Genomic DNA, 12,555 nt, shown 5'->3' with positions numbered 1-12,555 from the left:
GCATAAACACCAATGTGATAATGACCAGTTAATCTGTTTTTTTTAAGCAATGTTGGTTGAGGGATAAATATTGGCCAGGTCACCAGGGAGAACTCTCCTGCTCTTTTAAGAAAGTGTTAAAGTTAGTACAGGCATAAAAAGTGATGCTATTGCACAATCACATCACCAACTGTTCACTTTTACTTCTAAAGTTAGGGCAAAAATATTTTAGCAATCTGCTTATTTTTAAAAATTTGTTCTCTGGATGGGATGATGCTGGTATGGTCGCATTTATTGCCCATCCCTAGTTGCCCTGTGAATGTGGTGGGCCTTCTGCTTGAACCGCTTGTGGTGATGGCACTCCCACAATGGTGTTAGCGAGGAAATTCCATGATTCTGACCCAGCACAATGAAGGAAGAGTGATATATGTCCAGGTCAGGATGGTATGTGACTTGGCATTGAACTTGGAGGTGATGGTATTCCTATGACAATGCTGCACTTGTTGTTCTCCGTGGTAGAGGTGACGGGCTCCTTTACGTAGTTAATTTGGCAGAATTTCTAGCATTTTCTATAAATATCCAAGAACCAGAACACACATAATGGACTGAATGACGTCCTTTTGCACTGTAATCTTCTGTGATTCATTATCTTACTGGTGCTTCTCATCACTTTGTGTTCTATCTCCACACTTCAGCATCTCACTGAAAGGAACTGTGTATGTTTATGTCTTTCATTGTACCATTCATCACTTACAGAGCTGCTTGCACTGAGCTGGGAGGTATCGTCTTACCTGGAATAAGATTTTTAACTTTTGTCTAATTTAAATAAAATTAAGCAGCAAAGATAATTAGCTGTGTGATAATCTGGTGGGAGTCGATGTCAGCGCCGCGCCAGGTCGCAAAGCTATTAGCGCCCGCCCCGGGGCGCTAACGGGAGGCGCAAAGGCACCCAATTTCACCCCCAAAAGCTACTTGTATAGGTGGCCCTCATCAATTAATACAAATAAGTACTTGACCATTACTTAATATTTCTATACCATAATGATTTAAAAATCAAACCAAATTGTGATCTAGAAAACAAGTTTTTATTTGTATCTTAAGCAGTAAAGGTGTTTTTTCTTTATTGACAACCCTAGGCAAAAGTAATCCATAGTGTAGAATATCACTAAGGTTGAAAAAATGTGACAGAAGTGGGATAAATCAAGAAATGGGGATTCTGAAAGCTTATAGATTGTTGGAGGACATGAGAAATGAGTTCAAAATTTTTTTGTGAGTAAGCTTAGGGAGTTTGACCTGAAATTGAGTGTGTGACTTGGTAAGTGTTAAATTCTAAGGGGGAAAAATTCGATTGCTAACGGGGCACAAAACAACTAACGCCCAGGCACGGCGCCGCCAATGCCTCTCACGAAATTCAGTGGGAGGTTAACGGCGGGTGGTAACCGTTAGCACCCCGTGGCGCTGCGCTGCCGGTGATGACATCATCGCCGTGCGCAGCGCCCCGCTCGCGCCCCGGCCACGATCTTCGGTAGCGCCCCCTGACTTACTGCTGGACACTATGTCCGACGGGGTCAGGGGGGCCTACCTGCGGCCGGGGTGGCGCTAGTTAAAGGGGAGGTGGCGGGCAGCCATTTTTGTTGCTGGCCGCCAGCCAGCACCTGCCCTCGTTGCCGTCCCCGGCCCCCATGAAGCCCCCCCACGGGGTGCCGGCTGCACTCCGTGAGCCCGGCACTCCTCGAGTGCAGGGCTCGTTTGCCGGCACTCCCGATCCCTGGTGGCCCAGCTGGGCGCCGTGACGCGCTGCGCCAGGCCCCTCCCCTTTAATAAGGGTAGGAAGGCCTTCAGTACCACGGCACGCAGCGCCGCGATATTGCCTCGCAGCGCCCCAAGAGGGAGGAGGGGCGCTTCCAGTAGCGCCCCTCCTCCCTCTTGGGATGCTATCTGGGAAAATCAGTGGTGGGGGCGCTAAAAGTAGCACCCCGATGAAGTTAGCACCCCAAAGGAGGTGCGACCCCAATTTTCCCCCCGAAATTTTGGATAGCTAGCTGTTAACTGGGTAGGTTTTTCTGGAAGTACTACAGGTACACTATCCCTTATCCGAAAGCCTTGGGACCAGCTGAGTTTTGGTTTTCGGAATTTTTCGGATTTCAGAAGGTATTATTATAAGACTGGGAAATTTGTATTTAATATAAATTGTAAAAGTTCAGGCTACCTCTTGCGACTGTTCCGTGTCTCATTCCCCTTCCTGCTTCTCTGGAAAGCCGGATATCGGCTGACTCCTACTAAGCTGGCCCGCAAATCAGGTCGGGGATCGGGTGGGGGGGGAGAAAAGAATACCGGACGGGCCGCGGTTCAGGTCGGGGGGGGGGTCGGGTCGTGTCGGGGGGTCGGTGTTCGGGGGGGGTCGGGGTCGGGGTTCGGGCGGGTGTCGGGGGGGCTCGGGGTCGGGGGGGGGGGCGGGGTCGGGGGGGGAAGAAAAGAATATCGGGCGGGCCGGGTCGGGTCGGGTCGGCGGGGGAGAAAAAAATATCGGATGGGCCGCGGTTTGGGTCGGGTCGGGGGGAGAAAAGAATATCGGACGGGCCGCTGTATTGTTGGGTTCACTCTCCCGGTACCTCCTTCACACTGCCCGGCTCGGCCTGCAATCTCCTACCCAGGAGGGAACTCTGTGACCCTCTGCCCTGCTCAGCGTAAGTCGTGCGCCACTCTGGTCATGTCGTGCGCACGACTTACGCTGAACAAAAAAAACTTTCGGTTTTTAGAGGTTTTTGGTTTTCGGACGTTCGGATAAAGGATAGTCTACCTGTAATTGGGCTGGCTTAATTGGCAAATTAGCTATTAATTAGGTACAAATGTGCCAGTGTCTGGGTGTGATTTTTCATTGATTGGTTATTTTGAAAGTGGCACCTGTTTTTGAATTAACTGTTTGCTCTTCTTTCTCTGTTGTTCAAATGAATTTAAGTGGACCGTCCAAGTGAAAAGCAATTGAGTTTTGAGAGGCCAGTCAAGTGAAGCTACTTTCAATTATTTGAGTTTCTGTCCATTTATTATGACAGCACTGCTAAAATCTGTGTTTTTGCAGAATTTGCATGATTGTGGGTGTTTCTGGAAACCACGAGATGTCCAGAACAGCCACAAGCTATGGTAAAGCTGCTGAGCTTAAGAAACCTTTGGAGACACTCACACTGGTGTAACAATTGTACCTCTTATGATCTGAACTGTGATATCATGGGGGTCAAACTGGTCTACGGCAGTAGCGCAAAACAGCCTCATAGCCAATCAGCAGCCCGAAGTTCCATTGACTTCAATGGAAAAGAAAATTGGGCTGTCAATTTGCTATGGGCCTGTTTCTTGCTACTGGCATAGCCCAATTTCACCCCCATGCCTTCACAAGCAGTTCTATAATCTTGCAGTAGTTTGGGCTGAAAACAATTTAGTGAGACAAGACCAGATTAGAATCGTAATACTGTTTTATTTTACAGATAGAAAGTGAATGCGCAGAGCGATAGTTATAATTGGTATTATTAATTCACTTCATTTTAAACTTCTCCGAATGAATAAGAAAAATAATAAACCATGCCACAGTACAGAACCTTGGTTAGACCACACTTCAAGTATTGTGCACAGTTCTGGTTTCCATATTACCAAAAGGATATAGAAGCATGGGAGAAAGTGCAAAAAACATTTACAAGGATGATACCAGAACTGAGAGGGTACAGTTATCAGGAAAGACTGAACAGGATGGAGTTCTTTTCTCTAGAAAAGGGAAGACTGAGAGGTGACCTGATAGAGGGTTTTAAAATTATGGACGTGTTTGATGGGGTAGATGTAGAGAAAATGTTTTTACTTGTTGGGGAATCCAAAACTAGGGGCTATAAATATAAGATAGTCACTAATGAATCCAATAAGGATGAATGAATTGTGTCTTGCTCAGTTGGGCTTGCTTCCAAGACTAATCTTGAACATAGATTTTCCACTCCTTTTTGTTACTTCTAACCACAGGAAGTAGGTGAGCAGTCCCTCTGATTTCTTTCCAGTTTAGTGATTTACCAGTAGGGCTGTCAATACAACTGGCTATTTCCCCCACACGCGTGGCTTCTCGGCAAAGATGCCGGGCTGAAGTGAGCAGGCCATCCCAACCATAACAGGTGTGGATGTTCGTTGTAAGCCTAAGAAATGTTAATGAATTAACTATTGCCTTCAGTTATGGTATTAACAGATCTTCAATGCCTGGCTCATTTACATAGAAGACTTCTCTTTAACTCAGTGGCTGCAGCATATGGCTGTAAGAAGAATTTTTAAACCTGTGTGGACGTGCCTTCATTTAAAACACACCACTTCCAAATCTTTTCCATGGAAAAGTGGTCAAAAAATCCCAAAACTTGATACAAGCCCTGATTTTAACCTGACCCGCCCGGCAGGAACGAGGCAAGTTTAGGTTGGAGGCCTGATGTACCCCACCATCCCCGTCTGATTTTATTCTCTATTGAAGTTAATGATTAGGTTGAGTTTGTGATTCTAGTGTCAGGTGGTATAGAAGTAGGAGAGGGTGAAGTCAGAGGCATCCCAGAGTTCAGTCGCAGTGCCAGCCTTTTCATGTTCTTTCTTCTCACTCTACTCGCTCACTGCCCCACAGGCAGTGGCTACCAAGGAGCTAGCCCGTCATAGCACCATGTGTCACACACTCCTACTGGCGTAAACACTGGTACAGATATATTCACCCTATGGAATTCAGATATTGAGGTACAGCAGTGTGCACTGGGTGAATCATGGAACACAAGTGAGCAGGAGTGGGTACTGGAGGCAGTGGAGGTGCAGGAAACAGATGGATGAGGGCCAGCTTAAATCCTGCCTCAGCTACACAGTCCTAGTATCCTAAGCTCAAGGGAGCTGCACTGAAAATAGGGATGCTACCGGAGCACCAATCATTTCTATAGTCATTATAAGATGCACCAAACATTCTGCAAAGTGTGATGGCAAGTGTTGAAGTGACTGCTGACTGCTACTGTGTAGTTATGCATGATCATTCAGAGTCCCTAATAGAGCACTTGGCAACTCCAAGGCCATCTGTAGAGGAGCTCCTAAACCGAGTCAGAGTATCTCTTGTGAATGCTCAGACTCCTGCTATAGAGTTCCAATATATAAGAGGCTAACCTGTCTGCTGGAGGATCAATTGGAGCAAGCTACTGTGCAGGGTTCATTTCTGCTCATAGATCATGCTTCTGTTCAAACCACTGGAAATGCTGAGGCAGAGCCCAGGAGCAAGGGCATGCCTGGAGAGTGCATTTATGAAGCTGCTGTCTCTCAGTGCGATATTGTATATGCTCCCTCCAGCCCCTCCCCCTGCTGCTACATAAACTCAAATTAAAGATGTGCTAAAAGCAGACAGGACCAAGTAGCTACCACAGTCAGCATATGTGGCAGAATTATTCGCAAGATCATATCATGACGAGCACAAATCAGTGCAAATGAGATTCCTTGACACCAACCAACCATCTCACTCCTTCCAATGGGAAATGCCAAGATTAGTAACTAATACATATGCAACATGCACCATGTGCATGCAAGTTCACAGACCTGAAACATGAACTCTGTTTTTCTCTCCACAGATGCTGCCTGGCCTGCTGTGTATTTCAAGCATTTTCTGTTTATATTTCATCATACAGGTAGACTATCCTTTATCCGAAAACCTCGGGACCAGCCATGTTTCGGTTTTAGGAAAATTTCGGATTTCGGAAGGTGCGCGAAAACACTTCGGTTTTCAGAGGTAATTCGGTTTTCGGGAGTGCGGATAAAGGATACACTATCCCTTATCCGAAAGGGTGGGATAAATAACGACTATAAATACTGTAGTTACAGGGATAAATACTGTAGTACAGTTTATTTGTAAGGAAAACATTCAGTACACTTACGCTGAGCGATTTCGGTTTTCAGAAGTGCGGAAAAATGCTACACTATCCCTTATCCGGCTAGGCCTGTAAGTCGTGTGCCACTCTGGTCATGTCGTGCGCACGACTTACGCTGACCGAAAAAACCTTCGGTTTTTAGAGGGTTTCGGTTTTCGGAAGTCCGGATAAAGGGTAGTCTACCTGTATTAGTGACTGTGACCGTGGACCAGCCAACTGGGACTCTAGTTTCATGAATGTTTAACTAAACTTCAACTATAAACTTCAACAGTCTGTTGTCCTGTACAGGCAGCTTTGGTCTCATATCAGCACAAAATCTGTGGTACATTTTTTTTAAATTTGTTTATGGGATGTGGGCGTCGCTGGCAAGGCCAGCATTTATTGCCCATCCCTAGTTGCCCTTGAGAAGATGGTGGTGAGCTGCCTTCTTGAACCGCTGCAGTCCGTGTGGTGAAGGTACTCCCACATGTTGGGTGCAAATTTACCAAAACTGACAACACTTTGTATTTTAGCAAGTGGATTGAGACCAACTAGAGGAGGTAGTCTCATACCACTTTTGCTTCTTACTGGGTGCAATATAACTGCAACGTGATATTAAAAAAGTTCCCATGCAGCTGATATTTAGTTTTAAGTGAGCTAATTGTTAGATCTATATATTAACACTGAATGTTTAACCAACAATTGGATGTTAGTATTGTTACATCGATTGACAGAGTTTCATCTTTCTCTAACTCAAAAGCAACACAGGCAGCAGAATCAAGAGGGGAAACCTTAGTTGATTTGTTTTCCTCGGGCTGCTGAAGAAAATTGCAGTGTCCTGGCCAATATTTATCCCTCAACCAACATCACTGAAACAGATTATCTGGTCATTCTCTTCTTCTTCTTCTTAGGCAGTCCCTCGGAACCGAGGATGACTTGCTTCCACATTAAAAATGAGTTCTCAGGTGACTGATGAGTCCAATGCGGGACCTACAGTCTCTGTCACAGGTGGAGCAGATGGTGGTTGAAGGGGCGGGTGGGTGGGGTGCTTGGGTTGATGTGCGCTCCTTGCACTACCTGCGCTTGGCTTCCGCTAGCTCCCGGCGAAGAGACTCGAGGTGTTCAGCGCCTTCCCGGATGCTTCTCCTCCACTTTGTGCGGTCTTGGGCCAGGGATTCCCAGGTGTCGGTGGGAATGTTACACTTTTTCAAGGAGGCTTTGAGGGTGTCCTTGAAGCATTTCCTCTGCCCACCTGGGGCTCTCTTGCCGTGCCGGAGCGCCGAGTAGAGCGCTTGTTTTGGGAGTCTCGTATCGGGCATGTGGACAATGTGACCCGCCCATCGGAGCTGATCGAGTGTGGTCAAAGCTGCGATGCTGGGGATGTTGGCCTGAGCAAGAACACTGACATTGGTGCACCTATCCTGCCAATGGATTTGCAGGATCTTGCGGAGGCAGCGTTGCTGTTATCCCATTATCCCATTGCTGTTTGTGGTACCTTGCTGTGCGCAAATTAGCTGCCACAGTTCCTACTTTACAACAGTGACTACACTTCAGAAGTACTTAATTGGTTGTAAAGCACTTTGGGACATCCTGCGCACATGAAAGGCGCTATATAAATGCAAGAGTTTCTTTTTTCATGTGCTACCCTGGCAGAGATTAGCTAGCTCAGCGTAGGATAGGAATCAAACCAAGGACCTTTTAGTCTGTATGTCCTAGTGCTAAGCAGCTTGCTGCTCATACCCACTTGTGAGCTAGTGTTCCTTCTCCTTTAATCAGAACTGATTTGGGAAAAAACGAAAATCACAGGCAGCTAAAAGGGCAAAATACGACTGTCATTGCTCCCTTGTTGATGTTTATTATTGCTATGTATACCTACTAAGTTAATCATACAATTTCAACATCATGGAAGAGGAAGATTTTTTTTTGCTGAGAAGATTATAGCTTATGCCAGGATCGTTATGTTCAGCTGGCAGGAAGAGAGTACTCTGCAGAAAATACCCTGGCTTAGAAATTGGATGATGCCACACCCGTTTTACAGGCCCACTCTCCAGATCACTTTCCCCGCCTCCCTCTGAATGGCCTCGCTCTCCCTCCCGATCACTTTCCCTCTCCCTCCCGATCACTTCCCCCCTCCCTCCCATTCGCCTCGCTCTCCCTCCCGATCACTTTCCCTCCCGATCACTTCCCCCCTCCCTCCCATTCGCATCGCTCTCCCTCCCAATCACTTCCCCCCTCCCTCCCATTCACATCGCTCTCCCTCCCAATCACTTCCCCCCTCCCTCCCATTCGCATCGCTCTCCCTCCCGATCACTTCCCCCCTCCCTCCCATTCGCATCGCTCTCCCTCCCAATCACTTCCCCCCTCCCTCCCATTCGCATCACTCTCCCTCCCGATCACTTCCCCCCTCCCTCCCATTCGCATCGCTCTCCCTCCCAATCACTTCCCCCCTCCCTCCCTCCCATTCGCATCCCTCTCTCCCATTCGCATCGCTCTCCCTCCCGATCACTTTCCCTCTCCCTCCCGATCACTTCCCCCCTCCCTCCCATTCGCCCCTCCCTCCCATTCGCATCGCTCTCCCTCCCAATCACTTCCCCTCTTCCTCCCGATCACTTCCCCCCTCCCTCCCATTTGCATCGCTCTCCCTCCCGATCACCTCCCTCCCTCCCTGACACGTCATTCTCCCTCCCAATCACTACCCCTCTGCCTCCCGATCACCTCACTTTCCCTCCCTATGACTTTCCCCCTCCCTCCTAATCGCCTCGCTCTCTCTCCCGATCACTGCACAGACAGAGAGTAATGGGTATGTACTCAAAGTGACTAGTGATGTCCTACAAGGATCTGTGCTGGGGCCTCAACTATTGACTATATTTATTAATGACTTTGATAATGCAATAGAGCGCCATATATCCATGTTTGCCGATGACATTAAGATTGTTGCCATAATAAATAATATAGACAGGAGCATAAAATAACAACGAGACATTGATAGATTAAATAGGTGGGCAAACCCGTGGCAGATGGATTTCAACGTAGGTAAGTTTGAGGTCATCCATTTTGGACCAAAAAAGGATAAATCCGAATATTTTTTAAATGGTGAAAAGCAAGTAGAGGTCCAAAGAGATTTAGTGGTCTATATACACAGATCACTAAAATGTAGTAATCAGCTACAAAAAATAATCAAAAAGGCTAATGAAATATTAGCCTTTATAACTAGAGGGCTAGAATAAAAAGGGGAGGAAGTTTTGCTACAGCTACGCAAAGCCCTGGTTAGACCACATCTGGAGCACTGTGTACACTTCTGGGCACCGCACCTTAGAAAGGATATATTGGCCTTGGAAGGACTGCAGCGCAGATTCACCAGAATGTTATCGGGGCTCCAAGGATTAGATCATGAGGAGAGATTACATAAACTAGGCTTGTATTCCCTGGAATATCGAAGTTTAAGGGGTGATTTGATTGAGGTTTTTAGGATTTTGAAAGGAATTGATAGGGTAAATAGAGAGAAACTTTTTCTGCTGGTGGGTGAGTCTAGGACAAGGGCACATAACCTTAAAATCAGAGCCAGGCCATTCAGGAGAGAAGATAGAAAACACTTCATGCAAAGGGTGGTAGAAATGTGAAACTCTCTTCCACAAAAAGCAGTAATTGCTAGCTCAATTAATAATTTTCAATTTGCGATTGGTAGATTTTTGCTAGACAAGGGTATAAAGGGATGTGGAGCCAAAACGGGTGGAAGGAGTTAGGACACAAATCAGCCATGATCTCATTGAATGGCGGAAGAAGCTCGAGGGGCTGACTGGCCCACTCCTGTTCTAATGTTCCTATGTTCCCCCCTCCCTTGCGATCGCCTCGCTCTCCCTCTCAATTACTTCTGCCCATCATCCCGATCACTTCCCTCCTCCCTCACATCACTTCTTCCCTCCATCCCAATCACTTGCCCCTCCCTCCCGATCACTCCTTCCCCCATCACTTCCCCCCTCCCAATCACCTCGCTCTCCCTCCCAATCACTTGCCCCTCCCTCCCCATCACTCCCTCCCCATCACTTCCCCCTCCCTCCCTCCCTCCCAATCACCTCGCTCTCCCTCCCAATCACTTGCCCCTCCCTCCCGATCACTCCCTCCCCATCACTTCCCCCTCCCTCCCTCCCTCCCAATCACCTCGCTCTCCCTCCCAATCACTTGCCCCTCCCTCCCCATCACTCCCTCCCCATCACTTCCCCCTCCCTCCCTCCCAATCACCTCCCCCTCCCTCCCAATCACCTCGCTCTCCCTCCCAATCACTTGCCCCTCCCTCCCCATCACTTCCCCTTCCCTCCCTCCCAATCACCTCGCTCTCCCTCCCAATCACTTGCCCCTCCCTCCCCATCACTCCCTCCCCATCACTTCCCCATCACTCCCTCCCCATCACTTCCCCCTCCCTCCCTCCCTCCCAATCACCTCGCTCTCCCTCCCAATCACTTGCCCCTCCCTCCCCATCACTCCCTCCCCATCACTTCCCCCTCCCTCCCTCCCAATCACCTCCCCCTCCCTCCCAATCACCTCCCCCTCCCTCCCAATCACTTGCCCCTCCCTCCCCATCACTTCCCCTTCCCTCCCTCCCAATCACCTCGCTCTCCCTCCCAATCACTTGCCCCTCCCTCCCCATCACTCCCTCCCCATCACTTCCCCATCACTCCCTCCCCATCACTTCCCCCCTCCCTCCCTCCCACCCAATCACCTCGCTCTCCCTCCCAATCACTTGCCCCTCCCTCCCCATCACTCCCTCCCCATCACTTCCCCCTCCCTCCCAATCACCTCGCTCTCCCTCCCAATCACTTGCCCCTCCCTCCCCATCACTTCCCCCTCCCTCCCTCCCTCCCTCCCAATCACCTCGCTCTCCCTCCCAATCACTTGCCCCTCCCTCCCCATCACTCCCTCCCCATCACTTCCCCCTCCCTCCCTCCCAATCACCTCGCTCTCCCTCCCAATCACTTGCCCCTCCCTCCCCATCACTACCTCCCCATCACTTCCCCCCTCCCTCCCTCCCTCCCAATCACCTCGCTCTCCCTCCCAATCACTTGCCCCTCCCTCCCGAGCACTCCCTCCCGATCACTTGCCCCCCCCCCCTCCCCGCGTGATATTGTTAGAACAGTGAGATTAAGCTTTGTTCTGCATTTAACCTTACTGTATCTGACCTGGGTGTGCTTGGTGCTAATAGGGCCACTGAAATTGTTGTATTCCCAATTACAAGCAGCCCTGACCTTGAGGAGCACACATTTCTTGGGGTAAAAAGGCAAGGGAAAAATTGAAAACGAGTCCAGGCTGTTTGCTGGGATCGTGTTTCAGTTTCTAATTTTAGGAAAAAGCTGACATGACAGCCGGCCCTTTTCTCCCATTGGAAATTTCACCAGTGGTTGGCGGCTGATGAGACAAACTCAGCACATATATTGAGGTACACGGGGCTCTGCCTTCCCTCACTGGAGTGCAGTGCCAATGAGGAAGTATAACTGCGTGCCGGCTGCCCACATGGTTCCAAAGCCACGACCAATTATCAAACAGTAACTGATTCAACTGCTGCATAAATATGGAGGCAACTACTTTACACCCTGTTGGTCTGGTTAGATTTGTAATAACTTTATAATCATAATAAAATGATCTGAAAGTAAATTCTACTAATCCTGGTCTTTCTTCAAAATATTTAAAACTTGCTTATTTAATATTTAAAAGTTGCTTTCACAGGTGATCCCTCACATTTCCACACAAGCTCTTCGCTAAAACTACAAAATAAAACCAGGCTGACGAGAATCCATTACTTTATGTACGTTTCTCAATAATATCTGCCAACATAAAAGACCGGAAAGTTGAAAAAAAATGGTATGATATCATTACACAATAAAATAATGTTATCACGGGTTAAAACAGAGAACGAGATACACTCGTTAGATGCTGGATATCATCATTAAATATATTGCAAAGCGGAGTTGGCGGCGAATCCCCCACAAATGAAAGATTGATCCGAGGCTCTCTACATACCTTATTTTACTTTCTCGGCGATGAAAAGGAAGATTGCCGGTCACATTAATCACACACGATGTGCTGAAGTGCATTGATCTATTTTTGTGCCTTACCCGGAGTAACTTGTAATTGACACGCTGCACACGCGCTCTGGGATTGATCATATGGATCTAAAGTAATACCCAAAACTTGGGCAAGGTAAGGCGGGCGAGGGAGAACAAACTTCAAACTCCATCAATGTCAGTCCGGAGCCAGCTGTTAATTCTGAAGATGTCTTAATCGAACATACTATATCAAGCTGCAGCAAGTGATTACTGAACTCGGATCCCTCTCCTCCCAGTGTAAACTGTGATTTTATATTTCTGATAATGTACTACATAAATTTCCCTACATTCTGATCCCCCACACAAAAAGAGTGGCGTCACGACAGCACCAGTAATTTCATTTTTTTGCGAGCTAGAGTCCGTGTTCCATGTGTATATAGAATGTATGAGGTTGCAGCCCCTGCTCCTCGATTTTTGGTTGCACTTCAGTCCCACGCTCCTGATCTTCGGTCACCTGGTGCGGAGGGGAGCGGGCAGGTCGGAGGACCTCCTCGTAGGACTGCTCCTGGGCCTGGCCAAAGTGGCCATTAATAGGTCCAGGCAGCCGGCGGTGGAGGGGGTCGTCCAGCCCGATTGCCTGCCTCTCTTCCGCAGCT

At 48.2% G+C, this 12,555-nt stretch overlaps 1 protein-coding gene across 1 annotated transcript in view; it reads right to left on the bottom strand.

Annotated features, from left to right (window-relative positions):
• The window catches only part of alpk2 (alpha-kinase 2), an 85,528-nt gene extending 73,449 nt beyond the window's left edge, over positions 1-12,079 (bottom strand). The window contains exon 1 of the mRNA XM_085974336.1: positions 11,874-12,079. The gene's annotated coding sequence lies outside the window, so the exon portion shown is untranslated. The remainder of the gene's footprint in view (positions 1-11,873) is intronic.
• Positions 12,080-12,555: the final 476 nt, after the last annotated feature.

The sequence above is a fragment of the Somniosus microcephalus genome, chromosome 2, assembly GCF_052327205.1.
Source record: "Somniosus microcephalus isolate GS21.2 chromosome 2, FLI_Smic_1.0, whole genome shotgun sequence".
NCBI lineage: Eukaryota > Metazoa > Chordata > Chondrichthyes > Squaliformes > Somniosidae > Somniosus > Somniosus microcephalus.
The sequence above is the reverse complement of the archived record's forward strand: the minus strand, read 5'-3'. Positions and strand labels throughout refer to the sequence as shown.